The sequence below is a fragment of the Pagrus pagrus genome (genome assembly GCF_965226575.1).
Source record: "Pagrus pagrus genome assembly, chromosome: 10".
Classification (NCBI taxonomy): Eukaryota; Metazoa; Chordata; class Actinopteri; order Spariformes; family Sparidae; genus Pagrus; species Pagrus pagrus.
Genome location: NC_140194.1, coordinates 10306515 through 10333846, shown reverse-complemented (window position 1 = coordinate 10333846; position 27332 = coordinate 10306515). Strand labels below are relative to the sequence as shown.

The 27332-nt window shown below is 40.0% G+C and overlaps 1 protein-coding gene across 6 annotated transcripts in view; it reads left to right on the top strand.

Moving 5' to 3' along the window:
- sema4ba (sema domain, immunoglobulin domain (Ig), transmembrane domain (TM) and short cytoplasmic domain, (semaphorin) 4Ba) overlaps positions 1 to 27332 on the top strand; it is a 78008-nt gene that overhangs the window by 11992 nt on the left and 38684 nt on the right. Inside the window, exon 1 of one of the 6 annotated variants that reach the window (XM_084364720.1) lies at positions 10986 to 11174. The exons of 4 other annotated variants lie outside the window; for them this stretch is intronic. The gene's annotated coding sequence lies outside the window, so the exon portion shown is untranslated. Of the gene's footprint in view, positions 1 to 10985; positions 11175 to 20942; positions 21110 to 27332 lie in introns of those variants that run through there. One more of the 6 variants, XM_084364721.1, reaches the window with a different exon arrangement.

Here is a 27332-nt window from a genome sequence, read left to right as displayed (position 1 = left end):
ATTGCCTGTAGCGGGGTGCGTGTTTCTTTATTAATTAGAAAGGCAGGGTCAATGTCAAGCACCAGTCAGTGAGCATGTGTAAGCCTATTCATCAGAGCCATCACTTCTCTAGTATTGTATCCAAGCTAACTTGAAAGCTGTGAGGGAGCTGCTATACCACCTTTCGTCATAGGGGAAAACAAAAATGACACGATTAAGGTGGTGGTATTATGAAGGAGGTGTTGACTCTCCACTCTGCACATGGTTTGACTTTTCTGACAAGGTGACATTGAGCTTTTGGTGTTTGTCATTCCACACAAAATGCCTTTTTGAAACGCTAAAATCATTTTAAGTTGATACCTCCACCGCGGAGGTTATGTTTTCACCCATGTTTGTTAGTTGGATTTCGACGAAACTCGGATTGCGGAGCCCAGAGTAGACCCCATTAACTTCTGGTGTGCATCCAGGAATTTAGTCTCACTTTCTTTAAATCTTGCGAGTAAAAGCCCATTACTGAGTGCCATTCTAGTTTGGAGAATTGTTTGTCGACTAAGAGAGCCCCATAGCTCTTGGGCTAGGATTCAAAACCATGACAAAAAAGTCATTCTTTTGAAGGGTTATTTGTTGTTGTTTTTTCGCCTTTATTTGGACGGTTCAGCTTGTAGGGTCAAACAGGAAAGAGAGAGAAGCGATGACATGCAGCAAAGCGCCACAGGCTGGAATCAAACTCGGGCATCTGCTGAGGACTCTGTATAAGGGATGCCCCGTGCCCCTGAAGTTTATTTTTTTAGTTTTCAAAAACTGTGCTGAAGACATAGTTATGGTTTTTAGAAAAGAGATTTACTACAGAGTATTCTGTTCTGCAGCCTCTGACCTTGACCACGTTGTGTGCAGCTGTGGAGCAATAGAGTATGACCCTCACTGACTCATCTGAATTTTGGTCTTAAAGATTCCTGTGCCTCGGTAAGTGTGTAATGGTTAAACTATGTTTAATTATCTAATACTTGACCTCTTATCAGTCCTTGACAGAGTATTTTCTGCTTGTTTCCTGTCATCGGGAGGTCTTGGCTACTGTTCATACCTATGGGGATTTAACTGTTGTTGTGGTTCTATGCTGTCCATGGTGTTGCCTGAGTATGTGAGCAGTTGTCACATATCTTTGCACCCTTTGAGGGATTGCCACGCGACCCAGCGGCAGGCCGACATCCTCTGATCTGGTCTGTTTCTAGGCCGAGCTAAGTTTAGAGGCCTGCAGAGAGGAGTGACCTGAGAGGATTTCTGGGTGAGGCACAGAAATGGAGGCCTCAACGGCTGCTGTATCGCCAGTGCCCCGCATGCTCTGGTCAGCGTATTATTAGGCCTGGCATGGGACTAAAGTTTGCACACACTGCATAATTCAACTTAGTGTCTGGCTTCACCTCAGTAAATTTAGGGCTGCTGCTGGTTTGTATGCGACAAAAGGTAACAGTGTTAAACTTTGTGAAAGTTTATGGAGTCTTTTAAGATGTTGTACAGCTTCACAAGTTTGCAAAACAACATGTATACATAAATATAAAATAAATAGTCTTTTTGAGTAGCTATTGTGTGGTAATTGATTTTTTTAGCTCAATTTATTTCAGTTTCAGCTCATGAATGAATGAGATACCGGAACAATGTCTAAATCTGTTTCCCTCTAGAATGACAGTCATGTACTATGTGGAGCTATTTTCATTCCTGTGCTTCTGTCCTTGTCATGTAGTAACAGGAGCTTGTAATGGTTACAGTAAATGTTGGATAATAATATCTCGTCATTGTTATGATGCATCAGAGTCATATTTGTCTGATCTGTCTAGTCCCTGTGGTCTCTAGTGCAGAGGATTTTATATGTGATTCAGGTAAACTAGACAAGTATTAACTCACATGGACAGAACGGATTGCTAAGATGTTTGCTTAAAAAATATTGTATCTCTTTATAGAAATAATTGACATCAAATATCCAATAACTCAAGTTTTTATTGTCTCACAGAGTATCAGACATGATGAAATGACATAGTGAGAGTAAAACATCAAATTCGCCATTGCGGGTTGTTGGTATACTCTCAAACTCCATCACATGGCTGTGATCCAACAAAGCATAAGATTATCAGCAGTGCTAGTCTAAGAAAAATCTCACATGTCTTTTTTCTTAGTGTCTTAGGTGCTTCTCTTTGAGTAGAGGTGTATTTTCACACTTTTGTTTTCTTTCATTCAGATTTCCTTCCTCTGAGCTCATTTCATTGTGTGTACAAAACAAATTTTAACAGATTTCATAATAGCTGTCTTTACACAGCCTGCAAATTAACTTTGGATCAACATAACATCAGTGTTGATACAACAACTCCACTGATACCAAATCTATTTTGCACACAAAAGATAATGTTGAGCCAATTGTTGACACGATAAAGATAAAAATATCATCACTGAGGCATGTTGTGATTATTCCTTTCTTAAATTTTTCAGATGGTATTTTATGCATTCCGTTATCTATTATTGTCTATCAAACTTATTAATGAGCCAAGTTGAAAGAGGGTTTATTTTAACTTTAACCAACAGCAAAAACACATCACACCACAGAACCTTATAACGTGCAACACACCATCTTTTCTCCCCAAATGCAACTCCTACCTAAGCTCCCTAATGTGACTGAAGTATGTACTTGTGCCTGCACCACTGTTAGCATGCATCATATCCTAAATATTTCATGAAATGACGCAGGGTGGACTGATGATGAAGCCACTCTAAAGCATATTGGAGCTCTCTGCACAGTCCTACAGCTCTCTGCTGCTTATATACTGTATTATTATAGCAGGCTGTCTCTACTGAATGTACCTCCTAAAGCTGAGAGTGTTTGCCTCAACTCTGTTTTATTAAAATGGATCACAGGGGTTTAATATTTATATATAGAAGTTAGACTTTACATTTACTGACCATTGCAGGATGGCCATTACTTTGTATGTTGTTGACTAATGTGAGAATCTATACTGTTCTTAAGAGGAAATAACCGCAAAAATAAAAATAAGTACATATAAAATATTTGCAAATCTGACTGAAATGTGTAAATGTACACATTCTCATCAATACCCTTCTCCACCTCAAATGCAAAAGCAAGTACCTGTGCATGAAATGAGATGCTACATCACTTATTGCCTTAGTTAATCATATGTTACTTTCACCAGCTGGGGAACATTTAATTATGTCCTCAGTTGACTGCTTTAGAGGTGCACTACGTGGTGTCACTCTGCATATCTGAGTGCTTTCTACAGATGTTTGTAATGAAGCTCATCTCTAAGTCTTAAGATACACAGCGCCTCACATCTCAGCACCATATTACACACAGATTATGATGAATATACTGTAACTTTTCAAAGAGTCCATAAGCAGATTATTCTTCCCAGGTGTTGTGAAAGAAGTGTGCCCCCTGTGATCCTCAACTTCCAATGGAGACGGCTGATTTGCTTTTTTTTTATTGGAATTACACCCTGTCATTAGAAGTGCGGCAGACAGACGCTTGCAGAAAATAGGCTTGCAAGGTGCTTACAGGTCACTGTGCGCCTGACATACCTGCTTTTTAAGCAGAGCCCTTAAATTACCATTGCTCAAATGGCTCACCTTAGACAGAGACAGAAAATAGTCAGAATAGTGTGTTGTTTGAGAAAGAGGTGTTACCGAGAAGTGTAAGCAAGGGCAGGCTTTGTTTAGTTTAACTACTTAATCTTTGGAAATAGTTAACCTGGAGATCAGATGCTCAATTTTGTCCAAGCCAACAAAAAAATTGAAATTTGGCTTATGTGAAAACAGCCGAGTCAGAGCCCAAAGGACATTGTGATATGATTGGTATATAACTGCTGCTTTTAGTAATATATCTTACTGCCAGGACGAATATGATAGATAGATAAATTAGTTATTGCTTATCCTTTGGAGTCACACTACTTATTGTCATTCAGCAGTTTCTGGTCATAATTAAAACAGATTAAAATATTGTGAAGAATTTTCACATTTGCTTTTCCTGACATGTTCACCTGCATCTGTTAAAGACAGAAAATGCTATTACTGCATGCTAGTTTAAAATCTTAATTGAGTTTTTGTCTTCAGTTGAATTGTAAAATCTCACCTAATCATGAGTTATTATATCCGTGAAGAAGGTTATGTTTTTTACCCGTATCTGTTGGTTGGTTTGTCAGCAGGATTACACAAAATCTACTGGACGTATTTGCATGAAACATGGATGGCAGGTTGGACTCGTCCCAGAATAGATCCCATTAACTCTTGGTGCAAATTTGGATAAAGGGATAGATCCATGAATTTTTCATGTGAACATTGGCCGGTATCTATGAGTGAGGTATGCACTCTAATGAGTGTCATTCTAGTTTTGAAAGAGCTCCTTGCCAACCACTGTTACAAGGGGTTATAAAGACTGACTTTATAAACAAGTAGTACCAATAAGTTACATTTTGATTAGAGAGCAACCAATGTATAGGTTGGCCACTATTGTCATTGCAAAAAACATTCTGGTATAATATGCACTGTAATATGTAAAGAAACTTACGCTCCACTCAGTCACATGGCTTTAAAAATATTTTTTTGTATCTTTTTCCAAATACATAGACACAGTGATCTTTTTGATGTAGCCCATTTCACCTCGCCAAAGGGCTCTGAGCTTTCTTTAGATCGGTCTAACAATGCTCATTGTAATGTGCCTGCTTTGTCAACGCAGTGTGGTGACAAGAAGAGTGTTTCTTGGGGGGACGAGAGTGGGACGTGAATAGAGAGGCGAACATAATCGCTGTGTTGCCGCGGTAACATAGAACATGATACTGCAGTGAGAGTCGGTAAACAAGGTGACTGGTTAGCACTGTGACACAAAAGCCCAAAGTAGTTACCTGTAGCCTCTCAGATCAGCAACAATGAGCCGTAGTCATGCCACATTTCACTAGTTTTAGGGATTTCCAGAACAGTGTCATACATTTTTAAGGTACAGTTATGTGTGGAAAGTAATTTATACGGACGAGGAAATACTCACACATTTAACTGTCATCACCGTTTACAAAAAACTCTCCACACCTTGATGTGAATGTTTTTAACATGCTCTTTTACCACCTGCAAATTATCATCACCCCAAGGAGCATTTTACAAGTGTGCCATTCCTTCTCTGGGTTCTCAGAAATAATACACCTGTTTCAACTTTGCCTGCCGACCAAAGCAAACCATATTAGGCAATGAGAAGGCCAGTCACATACATCATGAACTCCAGCTCTCTTGTTGGGTAAGGAGTGAAAAATATCCATGTTTATATATTTATGTCTTTAGTTAGCCTTACTCAAACACATGGTCAAATGCCAAAGAGCGGCATGATTGGATTTTCTGAATGTCCCACATTGCCAGAGCTTTATTAGAGCAGCTGTACCAGCGCCCCCTGAGACCCTGGAGGGTGCCAAAGGCGTGGCTCTGTTATCTTTCAGCTGTAAATGCTGTATGCTGGGGATTAAGATCACTATTCCAAGACAGTGATAAGATGCAACTGCTGTCCTTCATCTTTTTACTGACACCAGCATCTGCACAGACTTCCGTTCCATTAAAGTTACAATATTAGATGTCTAATGAAATTACCTACTTATGTTAAATGTTTTGTAGTACTGCCAATCCCACTAAGAATCAACACTCCACTTGATATCCCTTTGGACAACTTTCAAAGTAATTGCGTGATTGTCGTTAGCTTGGATTTGTAGTGATGTGCACGTGGATGTGGTCAGAGTTAACAAGAAAGTCAAGAGGTTTACATACAGAAAAGGTTGTTTATTCACAAAAGCCACTGGAGGAGCACGTTTTTAAAACAAATGTTTAAGCTATCTGCTGATGGCCTATGTAATGTATATGTTGTTTGACATACAGTAGGTCATGTGTTTATGTCTGTAGCTGAGGAAGGCCAGAGTTCAATGATGACTGAAATCACCTGTTGAGACAGCTAACATTTATCACCAGTGGTTAATAAAGCAAGCCAATTAAGTTCTGAAGTCTTTTCTTATTTCTTCACCATTTAGTGTGGTCAATATAAAATCCTTGTACTAGTATATAACATAAACAATTCTGTCTTGTGAATAACAGGACATTTTGGCTATAGAATGATACCAATATACTGTATGTTAAGCTAAAGCAGAACAATTCAAAAAGAAAACATGTTTTTGCATTACATTTTCACTGAAAAATATTTCAAAAAAATTAGATTTTTGCTGGGGTTTGTACCAAAAAGGCATGTTCCTTTAAGTCTGGAGAATATTATTTGTAGGCCAGGACATTTCTTGATACTTCAATGCCTCATTAACTAGAATGGCACTCAGTAGAGTGCTTACCTCCGCCAAGGCCCAACACTCGCCTTTAATTCAATCAAGCCTAATCCAATATCAAACTTGATCACGCTGTATCACTCTAAATTTTGTACTCATTCATAAATGCCAGCCACCTAAATACACCTGATTTTCTTTTTTTTTTATCACGATCCATGCATTATTCCCTGAGTAATTAATGTAAAGGTCAAAACGAAACACCAATGTTGAAGACAGTGAGAAAAAAAATTCTGGATCCGTCCCTTTATCGAGATCTGCACCAAAAGTTAATGGGGTCTATTCTTGGCCGAGACCCATCCCCCAATCCAAGTTCCATGGAAATCCGTTGAGTAGCTTTTGTGTAATTCTGCTGAAAAACCAACCAACCAACGAACAAACCGACGCAGTTGAAAACATAACATCCGTGATGATAAAGAGTTTTTTGCCGTGGTCTGTACCAAACAAGCATGCTCCCTTAAGTCTGGAAAATCTGATTTGTACGCTGGGGCATCTCTTGACATCACAATGCTTCATTAATAATGGTATGTTGTGACACATTTTATTGCAGCTCCTGTGATTTTGATATTGCATTTGGCCATATTGCGATATGGATAATATTTAGATGAATTGTCCAGTCTTAATGAGGGAATTTATAATATCTGGATTTCTCAGACCCCTCTTACCTAGTGTAAAAACACTCTTGCTCAGTGATCTTATAAACAAAGTGGGGTATGTCTGTTTGTGCATTGCATTAACCATCTCATCCTCTATGGCATTGTGTTTTCATGCATGAGTAATAGCTGTGTGAGGCTCGACACTGCTACACTAATGCTAATGTCACTCCTACATCCTCCACTGCATGTGACACAGTGGTACTATGGGAGTGTATGTCATGATGGTTGATTATTCCTGCTGCTGTTCAGTGGCTACCGAGGGGGACAGCCAATCGCCTTTGACCTTTTAATTTCAGTAGTAGTCTCCAGGGCTTGGGAAGGGGGGGAAGGGAGTGAGGATGCTGCTGTTAAGTGTCATCAATCAACACCATGTATCACAGTTGACCAGCTCTTCTTGTATGTGTGAAATTTGAATAATTCATTGACACCTAACCCTTCAGGGGACATTTTCTTAAATTGGATCATGAAAATAGACCGCTCCCTCAGCTTTTTAAAACATGTATATGCCTGGTTATATTTTAATATTTATAAGTGGTAAACAAAAACATTGGTTTTGGATGTTTTTGTTATTTTTGTGGCAATGTGTGTTCTTTCTAACAGTTGTAAACTCTATTTTTGTGCTTTTGTGAGTAGTAGCAGTGTTAAAAAACATTTGACTTGTGAGCTTTTTGATATAAATTCTCAGTCAGCGCTTGCATTGATTTAGAAGCTGTAGATTGAATGCATAAATTATAAATATATCCTAAATATATTCAATTGAGTTGCTAATGGGCCTTTTCTTTTGACAATGAACAAGCTGTAATGAGCACATCAATCAAAGCGTTACCACATCCGTGGTTTTTTGTATCTGATACTCATAATCGGTTTATCCAGATTTCACATCTGATTGTGTTATAATGCTTACATTCATCTTCTGCAGTTTTTATTTGAAACCGCCTTTTGTAGTCCTCAAGAGCACGACGGTTTCATGTCAAAGTCGCTCCCTTGTCTCTCAATGCTGTCATTGTACTTTTTCTCCTTTTGCAATAAAATGCTTAAATCTGTTGCAACAGTGAGGCGGAACAGCTTGCAGGGAAGGAGGCTTTTCATTGGAAAAGTAGAAAGATAGTCTGTGTGCAGCAGCAATAATATTTCAAGGCTGTTGTCCCCTGCGGTCACAAGGGGTTCAGCCAATTTGTGTTAGCAAAGGTCAGGTCCATCTGGAGTGCTGTTTACATTCTGGGGTACCCTCCTTCCTCGGGCGTCATCCGCTGAATAGTGTCACACACAGTGGAAATCACACAGCCTTGTCTGAGTACAGTCCACATTCCAGCCGGCCTACAATACTTGGCATGTGAGGAATTTTGTACGCTCCATTTTAAAATGAGAGAGACGGACAAAAGAGCAGTTGGATTGATTTTTCTGCTTTCACTGTCACACTTATTAACGTCTCTGCTGCAGATACAATGCTCCTTTATTTTCTCCCTCTTTTAGCGTGTGTTGTGACTGAGATGATATTGTTGCTGCTTTGTGAAGGTCACATTTGCAAGTTTTAATGGTGAATCTCTGTTCTGAGTTTTCTGGTCTGTGATAGAGTTATACTTGTAATACAACACTTGTTTATTTACTCCTAACTTTTTCACAGCTTTATTTTTTGTGGGGAACACGATGTACAAGGAGCAAAGATTACAGATGGTGGATGTGAGTTGCCTATCGACATTATAAAGGCCAGACCCCAGCCTTTAGCTGGCCATGAGCCCTTAAATTAAAGGTCTCTGTGGTCTGTCATTGCTGCCACTCAGAGCAAGCTGTGTCATCCTCACTGCAGTGTCAACTGGTAACCTTCATTTGAGCTTGACTGCCAAAACATGCTGTGACAACTGTCCTTCAAACTCACGCTAACCCTTCAGTTTCTTTTCTTGTCATATTTTTAGAAGATTTCAACGTTTAAAAAATAAAGGAGGAGATTTTAAAGATTCTGATTTAACCCACTCAGTAGCGAGTGCTACATTGTTACATTAGACCACACCCATCTCTCCTAACTTAACCTTCACTTTTATCTCAACTACACACCCACAAAGTTTCCTGACTACATCTCACACGGTTGTGGCTAAATCTGTCCAGACAGACAAACAGACGGCCAGACAGACATGTAAACACCTGGCAAAATTCTTAAAATTTCTTCAATGGTAGTTTGCGCCACAATAGGTGTGTCAAGGACCGCAAATGTGGCCCAGGAGCATAAAGTGTGTGTGTGTGTGTGTGTTGGGGCCTGCTTGGACCACACCTATCTTTGAACTTGGCCTTCATGTTGATGCCAACACTGCTACTACTCAGACCTGTTAAGTTTCCTAGCTGCATCTTGAATGGTTGCCACCGTGTTGACAAAAGCTGTCCACAGACAGACAGACAGACGGATGTATAAACGTCTGATACTCAAAATCACTTCTTTGTCGGTTCCTGCTACAACAGGTTTCTCCAGAATCACATCTTGCCCTGATGACATGCACACATAGACTCTGTGACACTGAAAACATTATCAACCAACCGACGCTGTCACGGCTGGTTACCAGCTTCCACACGTCCCTCTGTCTGTGGATTGTTATGAGGATCGATGTGTCAGCTCTACAGAGTCTGGACTGGACAGTCATAGAAGTCTGCCTAGGTGCATTTAATTTTACCACAAAAATATGCAATATAAGATGGTGTTAATGATTTCATTTCAGTGGTCTCCTTTTTGAACAATAATGAGGAGGAAAACAAACTGTGTGTGTTAAATATCCATTTCTTTTCTTTTTTCTTTGATAGTATGTTGCTAAATATTCTGGCCTTTGGACTGTCAGTTGGATAATACATTATCTTTTCTGATATTTTACATACCTAACAACAAGTAATCAATGAAAATATCGTGAAAATAACCAATATCGCTATTGAAAATAATTGTCAGTTGCTGCCACTGAGAATTCAATACAACACTTTTATTTACAAAAAGACTGTAGTAGAATGTGACGAAAATTTAGGAGAGGAATTTAAAAGCATGAACTTTTCCTCCGATCTGTGCAGTCACAGTTCAGTAGGGAAAGTCCAAATCAGAGAGGCGATCCTTTGCACTGTGCTCACAACAACTGGTTGTAGCTGGCAGAGAAAACATTGTTATTTTCTGCAGTCAGTGGGTGTGTGTTTGTATTTGTTTGGAAGCATTGGGACCATGTGGTTCTGACTAACCATTGTTGTGAGTATTGTCGTCTGTGATGGTGGTCTGAGGTGCAACAGCATGTAGGTGGTTAACAGCTGACCACTGGGAAAAGGCGACCACCGCATCCGTCTCATTATGGTCAGACTCTGCCTCCCAGATGTGCTCAAAGTATTGGCATATTCACACAGGGCTTTTTGATAAATGTGTTGTGACAGCCAAGTTCAAATATAATCATTGTGAGCAGATGTTAAGTCCTAACAATTGTACCTATCTGCCGTGAACTGCCTCAAGGAATCTCAGATGACCTTTGTCAGAGGTTGAATATCAGCATGCTTTCTGAGCACTGGTAGGCAAGCACTGGTCACGCAATCCAATCACTGCACAGAATGGACATTGTGTGGGCTCTCATGCACACACACACACAAACACAAGCACACACACACCCCACACACACACAGCCTTTGCCCCAAAGGGATAAGCCACATTATGGTGTACATCATATTATATCCAGTCTGACAACAAACCCCACTGATGGTACACAATTAAGAGCAGTTGATCTAATTATTTCATGGCTCTGGCTCCAACCACTGAGGGTATTTTACAGTTACCAGATCATAAATATTAAATTTGGACTTGTGCAGGCACTAAAAAGAGCCCAGCAGTGACAGAGAGAGTGCTGCTCCAAGGAGCACCTCCCTTTCCTCCGTCCACTTCTCTCCCACCCTTCCACAGAGGCAGCCTATGATGTAATGTTCCTGCTGCTGATAGAGCAACCCCCTCTCCTGCCTTTTTTTATATTTTCTCCCCTCCCCTTCCGACTCGCTACTGCCGCTGCCGCTGCTCTCACTGGTGGTGATAGTGGTGGTGGATGCGTGCGTGCGGTGCCGGTTCAGCTGCATCTCTGGGCATCTCTCGGGATCCCTGCAGAGCCTCTTTTTCCTCTGTCACCACTCGACCGAGAGCCGCTCCTACTGAGCACTGCAAGACCTTGTCCTCTGCTGATAAAAGGTAATTCTTCTGGCTCATGACAAAAGAAATTCATTGTAAAAAGAGTGGGAAAAGGGGAGTAGAGAGGAGGAGAGAGAGTGAAATAGGGAGTGATAGACAGAAGGCTGACTGAGTGTCCACTTAGCTGCTGAGTGAATTGGTCTGATCGCTGAAAGCCTCTAGTCGCCACAGCGCTGGATGCCATGGCAATTGCTCCCTCAGTGTGTGTGCATGTACTGTAGTATGGTGTTGGTTTCCATGGTAAAGATGAGACTGATCCCCGTGCTGGCTCAGAGGTAATTCAGCATGTGTCGGTGAAAGCTACAATTACCTTTGACGTGAAGTGATTTCTCAGCTCCTGTGCATATTTTATCAGAGATTACATATTTGTTCACTTATATGAGATTATTTAAAAAAAAATCACAGCTCTGTTAGACTTTTTGATTGTAAAAAAGAAAGATTTACATGAGATCATTATTTATCTCACTTCCGTGTAACATATGTCTCACTTTGATTCGTCTGCTCTACAAAAACTGGGCGTGTACGATGACGATCATAAAGCCCAGATGAATGATGCGGTGGGTGTTATCTGCATGCAGATTTTTGACTGCTTCAGAAATTTACGGTGCATTACGTAGACGCTTAGCCGAACACTTTTCCTTCTTCGTTGGTGTCCTTTAACGGGATGTGGAGTTCCAGCACAGGACAGTGGGGTTGGTTGTAAATGTACAGCAGGTGATTTTTTTCAGGAGTTGTTTAACCTTAACTCTTGCACGATATCAGATGCTGACTTAATATTTCATGTCTCGTCTGCCCCACATGTAGATGGCCTTATAACTAATTCATCCTCAGGATTCTCCCTCTGTTTGAGTCATCACTCTTCTCCTCTTCCTTTTGTCTAATACAGTTCATTCATCTCATTAGGTCATTTCCCTAAGTACACAGCACATTAGGAGTATAATGTTTCTCTTTGGTTGTAGACAGCAAGCTGAACCAACACATCTCTAAATTGTGATCTCATTAGCCCTTTGGGATCAGGATATATTCTGGAGAAGAGTTCCAGTCAATACTAGCAGATACTCTAAGGGTCATTTTTTGATATTCCCGTGGGGAAGGGGTCATGTTTACAGTGAGGGTAATTGGTCTTTGAGACTCAGCGGACACACAGCATATTACCCTTGAGGCCATTATTCTTCTGTATTTGCTGAAAAATAGGGTATCTAGCCTCAGCATGTATGTAATTAGTGGACTGCCGAAACTGAAACCAAATGACACACTTCATCATTTTCACCTTCGTCATTATGACCTGAGAGACGAGGTGACGTCACTAAACCAGTGGATTGTTATAATGTGCTGAAAATGCTGAAAATGCCCATTTGGGTGTGACTGTGTTTGTCTTTACGCTCATAGCTCAGTAAAAGATTATGTTAAATATGCTGTGGGACCTAAAACAATTAAAACCAGCTTCTTTTCTAGGGTTGGCGATAAAAATATTTTTTCTCATTTTTGTGTAATGTAGGTAAGACGACATGTAAATTTGTGACGGCTGCGACTAATGATTGCATTCATTATTGATTAACCTGCTGATTATGTTCACGATAAATTGATCGAAAAAGTCATGGCAATAACAATTTCCCCAAGCTCAAAGTGACTCTTTAAAAAGCTTCTTCTAAATAATTACCAATGAATTTTCTTTCAATCATCGAATTGATTAATTGATAAGTCCTTGCAGCTCCAAAAGCGGCAAATCTCTCTTTTGATCAGCTTGGACCAAAACTTCCTCTGACTGTATAGTACTGGTGGGTGATATGTTTAAAAATATAAGTTATTTTATATCATAAATCAATATATTTTGTGTTGGGCTGCGACCAATGATTATTCAATGATTATGTTGTGATTAATCTGTCAGTTATTTTCTTTTTTAATAATTTTGTCTGTAAAATTGAAAATTGAAAAAATTCATTTGAGAAGCTCAAACCAGAGATTTCTACTTTTCTATTATTTCTTCTCAAATGATTAATGAATTATCAAAGTAGCTGCTGAATCATTTTTTTTGGGTTGAGAAGATTCTTTTACTTCTCATGCTAAAAAACATTAAAAAAAAACTCTTGGATAGTCATTACACAAGTCAAGTTTATTTGTACCATACATTTTATATGAAACAAAAAGTTAACATCATACATGACAAAATATATACAATAAAAACACAAGATGTTACTTGGAAGGTCTCATATAATCATAAAGATAAAAACATAAAATAAAACATAAGATGAGAAGGTAACACCATTAAAAGATATCAGATAAAAAGGTGTTATTATCAGTTTTATTAAGTTATAAAGTTGAAAACAGCACTGGTTTCATAATTGCCTGCAGATACTGAATCACTATTATCACTACTATCAATGTAGTACTGCCATACAACTGTCCTGCATATTGATTAACAACATGGTCTACAATAACTTGATACAGCCAGGTATATTAAAAGTAGATCTGCCACAGTATAATTATACATTGTTAAGGTTGACAGTAAGTTTGTACTGTCTCACAGAACATAAGGTCATGTTGCCCCCTTTACTCTGTGACATGAGCTTTGAGAAACCATAAAGACATCTTTGGACTGATGGATCCAATTTCTTGCCACAAGAAGAGAAAAAAACTGCTTGATTAAATTCCCCCTCTGTTGCACAGAGGAGGACATGGTTATTACTGTATGTGGTAGTCGGGGTGTGCATGTGAGGGGGAGGGGGAGCTTAGCTAGAAAACACAGGAAAGTTGAGCTGCTGCCATGGACATGGAGGGCCACCTGAGGAGTGTCCGAGCTGTTCCTCCTGCTCTGTCTGTTGAATTTCAAGCAGGCTGACTTGCCTTTGGAGCTGTGCCATTGGCTCTGGTTTGACAAATTGTTAATCCAATAAATAGTTTGGCAGTCAAAGCCACTACAAACATATTTCTCTGTACAAAGATAAACACAGATTAGAGAAGGATTGAGAGGGAAACAACCACATGTAACACAAGCACCTGAAAGAGAGCGTGATGCGTTAAATGACACATAAAGTATGATGGACATGTGACTGGTAATGCTGGGAAGTCCAATAGTGGTTTCAGACAGTGAGTAACAGCTGATATGGTGACATAAAGAAAATGAGCATGTATGCAACAGTATAATGAAAGGACTTGGGGTGAGTCACGTAGATGGCTGAAAAGTTCTCTCACACACAAACCCCAGGGATTGTTCATTGGCATCACCTCTCTGCCAGAGGGCACTCATCCCACAAACCCTCTCTACTGGAGAGCTACTGTATCAAAAGTGGTGGAGTGATGCTTTTGCTTGTGTCACGCTGGGCTTCATTCCCCCCCCCCCAAACAGTCAAAGCACAGGATAAAAAACATCCCACAAACCCTAGACCTTGTGAGAAGAGAGTGATTGATCATATGCTATGATCAAACATGGGGAACCAGTCCCACTTGCTGCCAAAGTGAGTCACTCATCCCATTGTGGATCACACTGTGCTACCTCAGCTGGTACTTTTCCAGGCAGTCCATTCACCTTTTCTACAAATAGGATGTAATAGGCTGTAATGTTTCATTATTGCTTTATCTCCTGGTTATTTGCTTGATTTAATTTTTTTTATCATTTTCTTTATAAAATGTCAAAGAAACCATTGACTATATAAAATAATCGACAGGCTTCTTAGTCTAAAAAGTGAAGCCAAAGCTTAAATTCTTTCTAACGGCCAGCAGGGGGCGACTCCACTGGTTTCAAAAAGAAGTCAGACTGTATGTAAGCTTATGAGAAAACGAGCTTACTTCTCACTTGATTTATTGAAACATTAAACAGTTTCCAAAAGATTTAATGGTCTTGATCTCTAGTTTTAAATCTTTTTCAATACAGCATAATGTTTATATTTGAAACTATGGTCCCATTCAGAGTAAAATGGATGATAAAGCAGGGCATGCTTCAGGGCGTGGTTACCTTGTGATCGACAAATCGCTACCTCTGTGTTTCCTCGGGTTCTCAGTCAGAGCCAATCGGTACGTACCCACCTCCATCCTCTTCCTCTTCCGTCCAAATATGGTTATTTCTGGCTCCAAAAAACTAAGATGGTGACAGCCATAAGGCCGAATTCAAGTCTTCAGAATAATGCTCAAACCAAATGGTGACGTCACGGGGAGTTTGCGCTTGAGTGAAACCCTCAAAGCATAATCCACCTTGAAATGGTAGATATTTGCGCTGAGTTATTTTTAATCCTCTGATAATAACAAGTCGATTTTAAAACCTAGTGAATATCCCAAATCTGACAAAGATGCCAAATATGTCAGGCTAAGGTTTTGGGAATAAATGATGCATAGATATGTAGAATATTTCCATTTCATAAAAATGCAGACTTTGGTTTGGATCCAAAAAGACAGCAAGTGTGTTCCAGGCGGAGGAAGTGGATGCTCAAGTGCAAAATATAAATCAGTTATCAAAAGAGAAAAAAAAGTGGCAAAGCTTGTGTTTGTTTATTTCTCTCAGCGTAAACATCATGTACGTTTAATGAGGAGTTGAAACAAGCTGATACCCTCAGACAGTGCAGAATAAGATGATTTGAACAACCTCTGAGCTACTTAAGGGCCAGGAAAACTGTGTGTTATGGGGTTAAACACCACACTCTAATAATGACACATCAGCATTAGTGTTTTACAGTAATCTGGTTTTACATTAAGAGTGGAGCTGAAAGGAGGACAAATATAAGTGGTGTGAGGACAAGGTGAGGACTTGTCTGAGTAGTTGTGACTTTGGTAGCTGTTCTGCTTTACAACTGAGAGTTAGGTTGTTTACTGGGATTTTCCTTTTAGCTGGTAGCGCTGAACAGATGCTTGAAGTAAGTGTCGACCATGGCCCCACTGTTACTATGCAACTACTGACAACCTGTTAGATGCGCAGCGGAGTTTTTGCTAAAAGGTGGAATATATTTGACTTTTTGTTCACAGTAATGTTAGTGCGGAAAACATGTTATGGTCTCAATGTTGTTGTGCTTCCTTCCGACTGAAAAATAAGAAATAGGTTGGCACTCCAGAGGAAAGCACTCGGTTGTCATGAGGCCATAGGTAGCCTGAAAAGACGACAAGCGTACGCTATCTTCAGATGTGCAGGAGGAAGAAGGAGCAAGCGAATAAAGTCGTTTTTTTTTTTTTTATCTGTCACATTTTCTGCCACATGAAACAAAATTACTGTTTCAACACATTGGACAGCGCTGTGTTAACACCACATTACTGCAGTAAAACTGAGATTCATCTTGATGACACAGTCAGTGTAACCTCTAAACACAGAAGTGATAACATGAAGCTGAGAGTTATAGGTGCCGGGGCTGCTCCTTTTTCTTCAGTGCTTCTGTCAGCCTCAGTGACTTTAAGTAGCCTCGTGCTGCTATCTGGTGTGTTTCCATTAAGCCAATATGTGAAACACGATGGCTTATCGCAGCTCTGTAATTCCTCGACTGTTATTCATTTATATAGAATGACCTGTCAGCACTTCTGCCAGCTGTGTGTGAAACATGCTGAGGAGTGTGATCACACTTTTTTGAATCACAAAAGCTTATATTATGCCACATGTTTAAATGTTTGAATGTCATTTTTTTTGTATTACTATTAAAATACGTAGCACAATTTTTTTTAAGTACAGCAAGCTTTAATCACAAATCACAGATATTTTTGACTACCTCCCCTTCATCTGGGAGGTGTGAGGTTGTTTCTGGTTAATTTATTTACTCTTTATTGATCATCACATGACTTAGGGATTGTTCCTGATAGTCTAACATAAACCCATTAATATCATTGCTTAAAAATACTTTTATAATATATTTTTTTAACTTCAAGAAGATACAGAAATGTATTTGTTTATTTCAGGTATGTAGCATACCACAGCATTTACCATAGCCTCAACTGGTCCTGAGATGAGCCTTTTAAAATGCATAAAACTGAACAACAAATACTCAAAAGACCATACAAACACAAATTCAGCAATATTAAAGATGTACAAGAAAATACAGACAGATCAATATACAACACAACATGTATTATAATACAATAAAACACCATGAGGCACCAGATCATTCATGACTAAATTACTGATCCCTCAGTCTCAGTTAAAATGATCCCAGTCAGGATCAAGTTTGAGTTTTGCAGGTAAGGAATTTCACATATTGATCCTCCGAACAGGAAAAGCTGTTTGTCTAGATAATAATGATAAAAATAATAATAATGCATTTTATTTGTACTTGCACTTTTCAGGAGACTCAAAGACTCTTTACATGCAAACATAAAAGCAATACACTAGAAACAAATATCATAATAAAAACAACACACTACAAACAAATCTAAAAACATACATAGCACAACATTAAGCACACATTAAAAACAGTTCTGAAAAGGTGAGTTTTGATTAATGATTTGAACTTGGGCAGATCGGTGCAGTCTCGGATGGGTTTGGGGAGAGAGTTCCAGAGGGTGGGGGCAGCTATGGAGCTATAAATGAGGATTTACGTAAAGGCACCTTACAATTCCCGTCGGATGCTCCACGTGTTACTGAGCCTGAAACTCTGAGTGGAACCACAAGGTCTCTGAGCACCTGACGAGCCTGATTATGTAGCCATTTATAGATGAATTTGCAAGAGAAATGCAAATTATCTTAACTACTAAACATATAACAGTACACCCATCTTTTCAGAATATACTTGAGCAAATACTAACCAATAAGTGGCTAAATAGATTGACTGACTGGATTTTCCAACTTAAAAATTCATTCCTCGCTCAACTTTATTTTTTAAACAGTTTTCTTAAATGTCTTCCTCTATTAACTAAGGTTTACATTGTGCTTTATGTAATTGTTAAGCACTTTTAACCACTGAACATTTCTGCGTTGTCTAATTGTAACTGGTGGGGTACACTTTGTGTCGAAGTTGTGGGGAACAGAGGGAAAGAAAAGCAGCATTTTGAGCGCAGCCACATTAACATGGTCAGAAGCAATGAAAAAGGCCAGTCTTTGTCTGTTTGACTGGTCTGAGCCACGTGTTTAGACGTCTGCCGGAGGGGTCCTTTATGTTGTATGGACTGTTTACAAAAGGTCGCCTGCATGGCGGTGGCAGGTGGTCGGACTCAACAAGAGGTGTGTTAGCAGTCCAGTAGAGGAGGGGGGTATGAATCTAACTGACACAGGCTGTAAATAAGACATCCAGTGAGTATACTGCGCTGTGGCTTAAGTATGTCTCAGGTGACCGTGAGGAATCTTGCCTCTGCACGGATCCACAGAGCCGACTTTCAGAATCCCAACACCTCAAACTTGGCATAGCGTCTCCCTCCTTAGCAGTTGCCTAAAGTGTATAATTAGCATCTGCTATTTTGGAAACAGGCGTCCCCGTCTCAACACCCCGCTATCTTACATTTCTCTCTATTTACCCTGGAAATATTTTTGGAGAAGGCATGTGAAGTTATTTGGTAACACTTCACTTTAACAGGACTTTTTTTTTAACACTTCGGTGTACAATCAATGGCATATTCAAACATCTTCATGTACATCTCCTTTCCTCTCTATTGATGTCATTAGAATACATGTTTTTGTTTTATTAAAACATAAAGAGTAGTATGTGGTTCCTTGGAGCTTGTGTGTCCCCTTTACATTTCATGAAACGGCCCCTTCTGAGACCTTGTTACGTCACTTCTGTCGTACTTTCAGTGTCATGGCCTGAAAACTTTGTCCTTGCCGGTGTTGTGAGTTTTATTTTAGAACTACTTTATGGCTCAACTTCACACACCAGCTCCTAATGTCTTCCTCGTGTGCCCTTCAAGTAGCCTGTAGTACAGTAGATCTCTGCAGGATGTCATTCATTTACAGCAAGAGCACATTGCATTTCATAGTTTTATTTTAATTTGACATTGTCTTGAGAAAGGCTTGCTACTGCTTTTAAGTGTTGTATGTGCAGGAAATATTGAAGCATTCATTGTTTTTTATGCCAGCAGTCAGTGTTGTTACTGTGTAAATATGCTAAAATTCCAGTTTAACATTATAATCAGATTGTTGCCTCTATGATGTTACAGATTAACTTGGAAAAGGAAAAAAAAATTCTGTTGAAGAAGTAATCAAGTAAATCGCCAAGCTCAGAACTGAAAGTATGGAAGGAATGCATGTTTTTACCAAAACATACACTAGGCATGGTACTAGGCTCATTATTCTCTCTAGAACAGCAGGGATGTTTTTTGTAGGCTAACCTAGAAGTTGGCATCACCCTGGTTCCCTCATCAAAAAGCCTGGATGTTGAAAAGATAATCATCACAAATAAACACCACTTTTCTGAAGTGTAAATGCAGTCGCCAGAAATAAAGAGTGAACGTTAGGCCATAAACGAACTACGTCACAGTTGCACAATTTCAGCATCACCACAGCTGCGCTTCTTACTAAACTATACTTCAACACTTTCCTGTAAATTGATCAATCTATAAGTTGGAAAGTTAGCATTAGAACATTTTGCAACCAACATCCGGCCCTAGACGAACTAGTGGGTGTTGACGTTTAACGCCTCCGACAACTTATGTAGTTTCATTAAGCCACTTGTCAGAAACCTTGTAAACACTTTACACGTGGGTATGTATTTTATGTGGTAGAACAAATGTAAAAAAATCTTAAGCTTCTGTAATCCTCAGACCTTTTAGGCAGTTTACAGAAAACCGGTTCAGAAAACCCATTGAGAATTCGAGATAAGGGAACCAGAAGTTTAAAAATGCTAGCTTATTTCCGGGTTTAAGGCGCTCTATTTGGCACTGTCTCATGTTGTGGTCTCAAGCAGCTCAAAAGCATTGTCGCAGTATAACTTAGTCTATCAACTAAAAGAGCTACATTAAAACCTGATTTCCACATGTTAAAGAAATGAATGAAATCATCCATTGACTTCAACCCCATAGATCTGTGGACGGCCTCAAGTTTCACATTTAAAGTTTTACAGTCTGATTATATACTTAACATTTTTTGTAAAAAAAAACACACAGATTTTAACTTCTCGCTGATACCACAGAAAGCAGTTAATTGATGACTGTGATTTAGGACAGATAGATTTGGTTTATTTTCCGGTAGCTTGAAGTCACTGGTAATTACAATCATTAAAGTCAGTCTCTACACAGTTGCAGGCAGCTGGCTGAGAGGCAAACATCTGCAGTCCATAACAAGGGAACCAACTCCCAGGAGAGATTAAAAAAAAAAACGCTCCAAGGCTACTTTCAATATGATTGCGACTTTGTCTCATTTAGTTTAGTCATGTCACGGGTGTTGCGTAAATGTTTCCCTTGTAAGAAGTGGTCATGATTTCCCAAAAGCAGATTAGTTATCAGTCTTGTGAGCAAAAAATCACAGGACACCTTTTTTGTTCTTCTTTTTGTGATCGCTACCAAAATTATTTAAAACAGATTCACACTTATAACACACACACACATATATAAGGAGGATACTTGGCCTTTACTGTCTCTCTGCCCTGAGCACTCTGCAATAGTTTCCTAATTACACTGTGTGACATATTCTCTAACATATAATAATCGTTCCTCTGCTCCTAAAAAATGAGTAATATGTGAACTTGCACATTGGTGGTTTCAGTCAAAAATGAGTCAAGATCATCCTGTAGAAGTGCACCTCCCTGCTCCTCCTCCTCCTCCTCCTCCCTCCCTCCCTCTCTCTGAGGATGTGATGGGAGGAGCTCCAGAGTGTGTTGAGCGGTTAGAGGCAGGCTGTAGTACGACACGGTGTCAGGGAGAGGGAGAGTGTGGACCTGCCTGCCGACACACAGCTGTCATCTACCAGAGCCTTAAACTCTTTCTGTGGATTTTCTTCTGACACTTTCTGGAGGAGGAATCAATTCGTCTGTGTCACCTAAAGGAAACCTTTTCTCAGATCTGAAGGACATTTTTGTTTCTCAGCTGAGTGGGACAAGAGCGTGAGTAGTGCTGTTATAGAGACTACCTCTGTGTTCATTAACTGTGTGGCGCCCTGGCTTCATGAATCATTGATGTGAGCATGCTGCAGTTCGGGTTACCTATTGCAATGATGCCAGAATAACCGTCATTTCCCTGTTAGAGAGTAATAAACTTCTTATGACTCTGCGTGGGGTTTGTTGTTAGTTTCTCTCTTTAAAGGGATAAGTAGGTGTGAGCTGACGCGCAACAGCCCTCCGCCCTCTCCAGTAGGTCTTTATCGCAAGGTGATAGCAGGGCAAGGGGGTCATTAAAGACCCAGTCTGAGTGCATCTTGTGCTTTGTGGGTGATTGTGTATGTGTAGGAGCTACCCTTGCATTAGGAAATGTTGGTCTTGGACTTATTTTCTTTGGAAACACAGCTATTTACCTGGGTGTGTTGGTATTTGAGGACTTGAAGAAAAAAACAGAGGATGGCTCTGACTCTTAAAGCTGAGGCACAGCTCATCAGGAGTGATAGCGACTGTGAGAGAGACCTCTTACCACAGATATGTTTTAGTGAATGTGGCAGCCAGTGCACACACGTCCTCTCCCCGAGTCTGAACACTTTGTGTGAACCCAGAGGAGTGTGGAAAATCTGATAGGCGAGAACAAGAACGTGAATGTCAACACAAAGTCTTAATTGTCTTGTGTCTGGTTGTGATAGTCAAACTGTTTGAGGAGTTTCTGTTGTGACACTGGTGAGGGGCTCATGGTGTGATGCTGGCAGCTACGAGGCAGAAGCATCAGGTGTTATTGTGTGAAAATCAAATCTCTCACCCACACACTGCTGGCAGCACAATCGAGGCTAATGCCAAACTGTTAGCCGTGTGGGTGGTAGTTAATGGATAGAAACCGTAAATGGAAAAGTTTGTCAAAAGTCAATGAGGAGGTCAACCTAAGATTTTTATTTACTCTTCTTGCTTACTTTTAAATGTGCACTGCCAGGAACCTTCTACTTGAAAATCTCTTAAGCTTGTTCTTCTATGTCATTAGGTTTGTGAAACAATAAGAGGATATGGTTAGATAATTTGCTTATTTTATGTTTTAAGATCCTTCCCAGATGAGACGAATAGTATCAAGCACTTTTCTTGGAGAAGTCACGTCTCCTCCTTCATGAGAAAATCATGAAAAACATGAATCTATGAATCTATGAAGTGTCATTTTCAAAACTTTAACTACTAGACTCGACATGTCTCCAACTTTACTGTAAGGTCATTATAAGTTCACGAGTGCTGGAGGTTTCAAGTCTCCACATCACATGTTGAATAACGGACTGTGATTGGCTTTTAAACTTGTTCTGATGTCAGAAAACCAAGCGTGCACTTACTCGTCTTAAACTCAGATTTAAGGTTAGCACGGAGATACATGTCACCTCAGTAGATGAGTTGTGTGTTTAACTTTTCACATTCAGAAGCCAGTGCATGTGAGCCTGTCTAGCATGCACAAACAAGGCAGCTGGACATGAGGGATAACCAACCAAACCAAGCTGTCAGTCAAAGCGAGAACTCAATCAAAACGTAGCAGAAATTTTTAATATGAAAATTTCTTGTCACGATTATCTTGGCCAATATAATTGCAATTTACCCCTGCTTAATATTATATAGGGGTGGGACAGCTGGTGCCACTACTTTTCTACTTGGTTGCCATTTAAAATATTGCAGAAAAGGAGGGTGCAACAAAATGCACAGGTCAAACCGCAAACAGTGAAAACGATAGGCAACATTTGAGGAAAGTCTGTCTCCTCCTTATCACCCCACACAGATCTGATGTTTTCATGTGCTGCTGTTTTCCGTCTCTTTAGTGGAGCAGAAGACAGATGTTTAAGTCACATGCTTCCCGTCCTTGTGATTCAATCACTAAGTGTGTCTCCGTTGCACTTTGTCGCATGTTACTTTTATCAATAAACCAACTTTTCCTCCTCAGCCAGACATAAAAACGTTTTCATGTTTTTTTATGTGCAAATTGAAAAAACGCATCAAAACAGCTGGATGGAAACCTGCCTACAGACGGAGATCCTTAAATGATGAACAAACACCCAACAGATCTGGAACAAATCGGAGCTTTCATGAATTTTTGAGAATGGTTAATTATTCCACAAGAGGGTGGAATATAATCAGCTGCGCTCATCCCATTTGTGACAGAGAGAGTTTTTGTTTTACGGCCTCGTATACGGAGATTCATCTGTCTGTTGTAGGAGAAAAGCCTGTCTGTGCTGACCTTGGCCTGCTGTTTTCTTTTGGGTTGATCCACAAAGAAAACAGCTGGCAGTTGCATTCTGGATACCGGCGGCCTTGACAATGAACTGCCTGTATGATGCTGTCAGAAAAGCTTTGGCTCGTTGGTAAAGCATGGTGCCTGTAGTATCAATACTTCAAATCCGGGCTTCTTCGGAAAAAAATATAGCTAGTTCATGATGTGGTGAGAGTTTCTTGCAGAGAAAGCCTGAGTTTTAGAGTTGGAAGAGTTTAACTGGAACGCTGAAGCATTCCTTTGCAGAGTGAAACGTTATTTGATGCTGTGCTGTTCTGCATCTAGTCTGCTGAAAGGAAAAGAAGCAAGCGGATAAAATTATGCCCCTGTGTTGTGAAGCTGCTCAAAGCCGTGAGCAACCTGTTGCAGATTACTAAATCTGTTCAGAGTAGAAAAGACAAAGAAGAAACAAATATTTCTGAATCGCACTGTTTTATCACAGCTTAATCCCCCATGCTGGCCCCATATGCACATGTTTCCGTTTTGTCAGCATATCCCAAGGGCATTTTCTCAGCATTAGGCTACTCTGATCCATCTCCTTCATCTGTTTATATAGTCAGGTTGACTCTCTCCCTGTCATTGTGTGTGTGTGTGTGTATATGTGTCTGTGTCTGTGTGTGTGTCTGTGTGTGTGTGTGTGTGTGTGTGTGTGTGTGTGTGTGTGTGTGTTTGAGAGGAGAGAAATGTTCCTTTTTGATTTTCTTTCATGTGCTGTTTTCCTCTCCATATGGTTTGGTGTCACAAATGTTAGTTTAGATTTCACGCCAATAACACAAGTTTAGACAGAGTACATGAGCAATTACAGGCTGAAATGTGTGCGACAAGCGTGTAGCTCTCAATTGGATCATAGTTTAGATCATACCGTTAGTGTCTTTTAAGAAATTCATGGTATGTTTTTCAACTTGAGCCAGAATATTGTGTGCTGCCTTCCAACACAAGAGCTATGCTTATTGTATTATCACAGCATGGGCCAAATAGAAACAGACAGTCATAAAACACGGTCTGGTGTTGTCTCCTCTAATTACTCTGCAGAACAGAGAAATGATACAGATATACAGGGTTTGTCTTTTGACGAAACCTAAACACAATATTCAATTGCCATCACATTAGTCCATTTGCAGGATGCAGAAAATGAATGTGCTTTAAAAATGTGGCTTAAAAAATAGATCGATTGGCTGATATTATCCTATCACAGATATATAACTTTTTAGAGATCGTAATACTGAAAAAGATGCTTGAGATCATTTATAAGTTTAAAGTGAAGTCATTTTAGACAAAACGGTTGATTGTTATTGTTATATCTTGTCCCATTTTTAATGACCCCATTTAAGGGATCAGTGCAAAAAAGGTGTGTACATCGGAAGATCTGTTGCTATCAGAATATATTATTTTCTAACATCTGTACCAGCATCGGCCACAAAAATCAAGTATTGGTCAGCTTGTTTAGAAAATTAAAGTCTGGTAGCCTCAAGCCGTTCCCAGATCCTGTTTGTTAGTATGACTGAGTCGTGTCATTTAAATTTGAGAATGACCAGAATGACACTGACCACAAGATCACATCCCAGAGCTTTTCATAATATCACATGATCTTTATCAGCAGTTTTCCCAGATATATTAATGCAAATGTTGCGCTCTATCATGTGAGCCTAAAAGTTGAGATTCAACGCTCATTTTTGACCGTGGAATGAGCAGTTAACAAGAGGTCCATTTGGTAACTATTCCAGTCCTTTCAGTCATATCATATTATCTTAAAAAACTTGTCAATTTATCTGACTTTGTGTCTGTTTTTGCTCACTAAAATGAGTGAGAAAAGGGTTAACAGCTTAGGCATAAGGAGGAGTGGGCTGTGGAGTGGCCAGCCACTTGTAACCTAAAGGTTAAATACAGGCCTTCAGGGAGTCCTATTACTGTGTACTCACTGATGGGAACTCTGCAAACATGCATTCTGGGAGCACAGCAGGCTCCTCTGTTTATTCCCAGTCCAGCACTGTGCCATGATGTGGGAAATGACTGTGGACATGGAACCAGGCCAGATCGCTGTGTTTCCTCCAGTGTTTCAGATACAGTGAGATCTGCCTTTTAACCCGTATGAAACATGCACCAAAACATGTCACATGAAGCCTCGTCTCGCTCCCTCACTGTACACAAGCCTGTGAAACATGCTTTGGAAAACCATGTGGAGTATATTTACACTTATGTCAGCGTTTCTCGTGTGCTGGTGTGAAAACTGTCATTTCATAGTGTGTTTCCATCACCCTTCACCTCGCACCTGTTCTTGCATGTTACATGCTTAATAATAAAGTTCTATTTTAATCCTCTTAGCTATGTGTAGGTCTACACTTGTGACACGGGACCCACGGGATGACTGTATGGTATCTCATACAGAGAACGTGCATCAGGTTGTTGTTTTTGGTCGTATGTGTTTGTGTGCTTCCTGACATGAGGACTAGAGTAGGCCTGATTAATGAAATCAACCTCCAACCGTGCCTTGTTTAGCAGCTCGTCCCTCCCCCACCGCTGTGATTTGATATCTCTGAGCATTCCAGGTTGTGCCCTTTACTCTGCTAATGGTGCTACTGACCCTTTCAGACATTCCTGCCATAAGTTTCTGATCACAGGAGCCTAATTGCTCCACTGTAAACAAGCTGTACTTTCTTTTAGTACTAATTAACAGTACCATTCTTTACTAAGAAGTAGGTTACAGACGGATATTTGAGGCAAACACACACATTTCACTCAGACGGACAGTTGTTCTTCTGTAACCTTGGACACAAATAGTGCTGGGTGGGTCACATGTTTTTCAGTCAGGCATCCTTGCTGAAAATTATGAATGAGAGATGTGGAAGGAGGATGATAGGGAGGAGGAGTGATGCTGGTATTTAGTCATTTCATGCTCTGCTAAGATCCATAAACAGTGAAGGGGGAGGTGAGTGTGCAGCTTTTATCCCTCAAGAACACTCCTCACTTTAATGGTCTGGAAGTATGTAATGCAACCTGCTCTGCTTTGTGTTTTCAGTCTGTTGTCTCCCTTCGTTGATGAAACCCAGCGTAGGAATGTTTTACACCTCCTTCTCTATTAAGGCAAATGCTTTGCCACTTCAGACTTTTTATGGTAATGCATGCAAGATCTGACTTAAGTTAGCCAAGTTTTGGCCAAGTTAATTTACTCCTGACCATAGTCAAAGTCTTTTCCTAGCAAGTGACTCTGCTATTCCTCGATAGCTCTGAGGAGGATTGGCTTATATTGGAGAATTTCAAATTGTTTGGGCAAATAACAGGACAACACACTTATCAACAACAGTTTGCTGGCCCATCTTGCTTAAGGCTTTTGTGATGTTGAGATGGTAGCTGTCACCAACCTCTCAAAATTCTTTATGTAGGTTCATCAGGTGCTAAATTTGTCGTGTCAGCACCTTTCATTAGCATGGGGCTGTTGCATCCGGCTCAAATGAGATGTTTTTTAAGCAAAACCGGTCACTGAGGCTCTGCACTTGCCATCTTTAATGAGCTAACGCCATAATAAAACACCAAAAAATGGGACGAGTGATGAGAAGACGGCACATTGAGCGAGCGAGAAGAGGTGGGTCTATGTGGGCACAGCCTGCTGTCGGAGAGAAATTAGTATTTTAAACTGTTTCAAATACTCAGACAAACATTAGACTTAAGTACCTGTCATCGAACAGCATTTCCATGTCTCTTTTTGATGGCAGAGTTTTCTTTTGGCCATTTACAATAGCTATAAACACTTGTGCCTTCAGGTATGGTTAGACAACACATCACACCAACTACTACCCCAGCCATGACAACCCAGAGATTTGCACAGTAGTAGCAAAAAGATATTGTTGCCTTTTTAAAATCTTGTACAGACTGATCCTCGACACAGTAACGTAATCCCTCTCCCTCAAAGCTTTATGCCTGGAGTCCAAGAGATGGAAATAGAGATAGAGGGAGGGG